The sequence below is a fragment of the Tamandua tetradactyla genome, chromosome 5 (genome assembly GCF_023851605.1).
Source record: "Tamandua tetradactyla isolate mTamTet1 chromosome 5, mTamTet1.pri, whole genome shotgun sequence".
Lineage (NCBI taxonomy): Eukaryota > Metazoa > Chordata > Mammalia > Pilosa > Myrmecophagidae > Tamandua > Tamandua tetradactyla.
This window is the reverse complement of record NC_135331.1, coordinates 496469-502468: the sequence shown is the minus strand read 5'-3', so window position 1 is coordinate 502468 and position 6000 is coordinate 496469.

The window sequence follows — 6000 nt, the reverse complement described above, 5'->3', positions numbered from 1 at the left end:
TGGCAGTAATCTCTGCAATCCCTCCACGAATCCAGTACTGCTTCTGATTTACTATTTTCCTAGGTAGGGACAGTTCTTGTGGCTTCCACTTGGCTTTTCCCACCATAGTAGCCCTCACTGCATGAGTTAGAGAGCCAATGTGGGGATTCTGCCAGTTGCTCAGTATGTTGATTCCAATTATGCATTCTGGAACTGGGGAAATAACAACAGAATGGGTTTGGGGCCCCACTGGACCCACTGTCAGATGGGACCTGAGCTAAAACTCCATCAATCACCTGACATCCATAAGCCCCCACTCTGACTGGAGGACAAGCTTGACGTTTTGGGTCCCCTGGAATTAATGTCACTTCTGAACCAGTGTCTAACAATCCCCAAAATAGCTGATACTTCCTTTTCCCCAGTGCACAGTTACCCTGGTAAAAGGCTGTCAGTCTCCTTGGGGAAAGCTTGGAGGAAAATTAACAGTATACATTTGTGGCAGTGTAACAGGATTCTCCCCCAAAGGGACTTGGCCTCTCCTTCATTCTAGGGGCTCTGGGTCTGTAAAACTGTCTCAATCTGGAATTTGATTAAGGGGCCATGACTCTGTCTTTTTGTGATTCAAATTAGGCTTCTGTTCACTTAACCTAGAACTCTTTTGTTTATACAGCTCCAACAGTAGACGGCCCATTATTGTATTTCTAGGTACCCCATGATTTACTAGCCAATACCACAAATTTCTGTGAATCAGATTATTTTGACTCCTGCTTTGAGTTTGCTGTCCATGTTAATAGTCACATCCACCCTGTCTTTGGCGATTAAGTACTGCCACTTGGCTTCTGCCAACTCAGGATCCAGTCCCCATTGTGTTTAATGATTTCAGCTCAGTGACATCCGTTCCCACAGTAATATCTGACCTACAGAGAAGTGCAACTACAGAGCTTTTCAGGGCTGATTGTGCTAGTCTCAAATTTGTTTCTCACAGTTCTGGTAAAAGGCGCATCCTCTGGACATTCCTGGGGTGTAAGAGCAGCCTTTGCATGATAAATCCACTCTGACATTCCAATCTCTCTAAGCCTCTGGATCCCCTCATCTACATTATACCAGGGCAGTTCTGGCATTTCAACCTCAGGTAATGGCGGCCACCCTTTCATCCATGTTTTAACCATTCATCCAAACAAACTGTTAATGCCTTTTCTAACCCCTTGAGCTATAACATTAACTGCAGAATCTCTGCTTAGTGGGCCCATATCAATAAATTCAGCCTGATCCAGCCTTATTATCCCATACCCTTAAAATCCATTGCCACACATATTCCCCTGATTTCTGTCTATATAAATTGGAAAACTCACACAGTTCCCTTGGAGTATAACATACCTCCTCATGTATGATACTTTGTACCTCACCTTTAGAGGCTTGTTGGGACTTTAGTTATAGGTCTGGAAAAAATGAGGGGTGGTTGGGCTCAGTCATGAAAAGAATTAGAAGTACCTTCCAAGCCATCTGCCTCAGGGCATTCATTTGCAGTTTCATCTGGCGAAACAGGATTAGTCACTCTAGGGCTAGTCCCTTCAGGTGGAGGTTGGGTGGCCAACTCCTCAAGGCAGACTGGAGGTGGGGTGGCTATGTCCTCAGGACAGACTATTACAGGGTTTTCTAGAGAAAACTCAGCATGACCTCTGAAACCCTATATATCCATATATCATCATCCCAGTTTTCAGGGTCCCACTCCTTTCCAATCAATCCCCTCACTTTAATGGCAGACACCATGCAAGATTGAGATTTCAGTTTACGTTGTAAAGTTGCTACTCTAGCAATAAGATTCTGAGTCTGATTTTCAGAGATCTCAAGTCTATGGCTACAGAAAAGATTTTCCTTCAGGACCCTCATAGAAACGTCTACTTCTGTCAGATGGCACTTAAGCTTCTCATTTGAAGCCTTAAGCCCATCCCTTTCACTCATTAATGTATACAGTGTATCTAACAACAACCAGCCAACATCTCTCCACAACACTCCGTAAAGGTGTCAAAAACATTATCCCCCAGAGCCTGGCATTTGTACAAGCAAAGCATTAGAAGAATCAAATTGGTGATATTTTGACTATCTCTTTTGCCAACTCACTCCATGGATTGGCAATGTCATTCTGATTATGGGAATCAGAGTCCTTAGTGCCTTTGAGTCCAGTCAGTTTAGAAAACCATTCATAAAAACTCATTTTTAAGATTCTATTTCTTAAGAATCACTTCTGGTACCAAGTTGTATTAGTTAGGGTTCTCTAGAGAAACAGAATCAACGGGAAATATTTGCAAATATGAAATTCATGAAAGTGTCTCACGTAACCATGGGAATGTAGAGTCCAAAATCTGTAGGGTGGGCTGTGAAGCGGACGATTCCAGTGGAGGGTCTGGATGAACTCCACAGGAGAGGCTTACTGGCCAAAGCAGAAAGAGAACAAATCTCTTCTGAATCCTCCTTAAAAGGCTTCCAGTGATTAAATTAAGCATCACTCATTGCAGAAGACATTCCCTTGGCTGATTACAAATGGAATCAGCTGTGGATGTAGCCAACATGACCATGATTTAATTCTATGAAATGTCCTCATAGCAAAAGACAGGCCAGCACTTGCCTAACCAGACAAACAGGTACCACCACCTGGCCAAGTTGACACATGAACCTGACCATGACAGTCATCTACAAAATTTTCAGTTCCATTCTTCTTTTCCATGATGCGTCTACTTTTCGCTAGCTCAAAGGAAGGGATAGTACTGGTAACTCTACATATATGCAAAAAATTACTACAACTTTTTTTGGTAACAGCATTATTGAGATATAAATTGCATATTATAAACGTCATTTGTTAAAGTGTAAAATTCAGTGGGTTTTAGTATATTTACAGCATTGTGCATCTAATTTTAGAAAACAGTTGTCACCAGAAAAAGAAACTCCCATAGCCATTTCCTTCTCCCCACAGCCCCTGACACCTCTAATCCACTTTCTATCTCTAGATTTTCCTGCTCTGAGCTTTTCATATAAATGGTGCCATAAGTGTGATTCTTTTTGACTGGCTTATTTCACTTAGCATAGTGTTTTCAAAGTTCATCTACATTACACCATGTATCAAAACTTCCTTCTTTTTATGGCTAAGTAATGTTCTATTACATGCATATACAAAATTTTATTTATTCCTTCATCAACTGAAGAGCATTTGAGTTGTTTTCACTTTTTTGATACTATGACTCCTACTGCTGTGGGCATTTGTGGAAAAGTTTTTGGGTTCTTTCAATTCTTTTGAATATTACCTGGGGTTGGAATTGCTGAGTTAATTGTAACTTTATGTTTAATGTTTTGAGGAACTGCCAAACTATTTTCCAAAGTGGCTGTACCATTTTCTGTTCCCATCAGCCATATATGAGAGTTCTAATCTGTCCACATCTTCACCAAAAATTGTTATTGTCTGGTTTTAAAAAAATTATAGCCCACCTGTATTATTTCCCTAATGATTAACAATGCTGAGCATCATTTCATGTGCTTAGGAGTCATTTGTGTATTTTCTGTGGAGTACTGTCTATTCAGATCCTTTGCCTATTTTCATTGTGTTATTTGTCTTTTTATACTTAACATTGTAAGTGATTTTATATATTCTTGTACCAGTCTCTAATCATTATGTGGGTTGTTTTCTCACTTTATTCATGCTTTCATTTGAAGCACGAAAGTTTGTCATTTTAATGAAGTGCAATTTATCTAGTTTTTGTTTCTCTCACTTGTGTGATAAGAAACCATTGTCAAACCTAAGGCCATGAAGATCTATACCTAAAATTTCTTTTGAGAGTGTTATAGTTTTAGCTCTTGCATGTAGGTTTATGATCCATTTTGGGTTATTTTTGTATAGTTGAGAGGTAGGGGAACGAGCCTTTATTCTTTTGCATGTGTTGATCTACTTTTTGTTTCTTAAAATTATAAAATAATATATAATAATTATACAGATTTAAATCGTACAGTGGTATTTATAGTAAAACATTAAAGTTCTTCTCCAACATACTCCTAAATCTTACTTTCTTCTTTGGAGATAACCTCTATCAATCACTTGGAGATAAATCCTTCCAGGTGTTTTATAAATGCATACACACACATATACATAATCTATTGAGTTATATAAACATATAAGTAATATGCTGCTGTGCAATTATTCTTATAAAACACGATGTTTCAGCATTTTGGTCTATATAGATATACTGGTAGTTTTTATAGTAAAGTAATAGAACATAGTCACCTCTAGGGAGAGAGAGGGAACGGAGTGGAAGTGGAAGGGTGTGAGTCAGATTTCCCTGAAAATACTTTTGACTTTAGAACATGGATAGAATTTTGATATTGTTCCATGCTGCATTCCCTGGTCCTCTTATGATCTGAGCCACAGTTGTGGTAGACAATTCTGTGCAGCTTATACTCATTTGCCACTGATAACATACAATTTTAAGTCCTACCCTGCTTTTTTCCACTTTCTTCCCCAGGGGTTTCTCCAATGCCACATGAGTTTATTTGTCTAGTATTTAAGTGTAAAACAGATATGAGGGAGAGTTAATGCCTCTGGGACAAACCAAAACCATACGGAGATAGCCATGGATAAATATATCCACCTTCCAATCTTCTGTTGGGCTATTTTAGGAGGCTTCTATTGCTTTTTAGAAGTTTCAGGGGGAATGAGCCCACACTACCCACAGTAGTGACTTTGACAATGTAACCCTGTGTTGGTTTTTGCTCCTTCCCTACATCACTTTCATTGGTACTGTGCTTCAGCTTTTCTCACAACTTTCTAGTAAACTTCCTGTGTTCAAGTTTTTGTCTTAGGCTCTGTTTTCAGAGGATCCCAAACTAAAGCTGTTGGTTCAGGAAGTAGTCCTACAAAACAGATCTCCAGGATGCAATGTTCATCAGGTTGAATGGCAACAAATATCCCATTGCTGGTGGTAAGCGGAGTGATGATAATTCCTGGTTTGCTGTAACATCACTATTATCAAGATTTTCACCTGTGCTTGTGAGAACTGTTGATTAGATTATCTCCATGGATATGTGGTGCGCCCAATTGTGGGTGTGACCCTTTGATTAGATGGAGATGTGACAACCCAATCCAGGTGGTTCTTGATTAGTTTACTGAAGTCCTTTAAGAGGAAACATTTTGGAGAGAGCCAATGTCAGAACTGACAGAGCCAACTTGAGACCCAGATGTTTGGAGATGGAAGGCCCAGCAGCTATGGCCATGTGCCTTCCCATGAGATGCTAAGCAAGCCAGAACCCAGAGTTGTGTCCCAAAGGGGCTAAGTAAAGACCCACAGATGTCAAGTGAGACACTCTGTGTTAGTTAGGTTCAGGTGTCAACTTGGCTAGGTGAAAGTGTCTAGTTCTATTGCTGTAGACATGAATCAATTGCACGTGAACCTCATCTGTTCCTGATTACATCTGCAGTCGGCTAAGAGGCATGTCTGCTGTAATGAATGATGTTTGATTTAATTGGCTGGTGATTAAATGAGAGAGGTCATCGTAGCACAGCCTGAGCAGCTCAGCATACCTTATCTCAGCACTCGCAGCTCAGCCCAGGCCTTCGGAGATGCAGAAAGGAATTACCCCGGGGAAAGTTGTTGGAACCCAGAGGCCTGGAGAGAAGGCCAGCAGAGATCACCCTGTGCCTTCCTATGTAAGAAAGAACCTTAGTTGAAAGTTACCCGCCTTCCCTCTGAAGAACTATAACTAAATAAATCCCCTTTTATTAAAAGCCAATCCATCTCTGGGGTGTTGCATTCTGGCAGTTAGCAAACTACCATGCAGCCCCATAGGCAACAGAGGCTGAAAGCAAAGGAGCCCAGGAACAGATCCCCGCAGGTGACTGTCCAGCTGACGGAGCTGTTCCTGAGGATATCAGTCTTTTCTGAATGCCTTAATTTGGACATTTTCTTGACACTAGAATGGTAAACTTGAAACTTACTAAATCCCGGTTTTAAAAGGCGTTCCATTTCTGGTATATTTCAT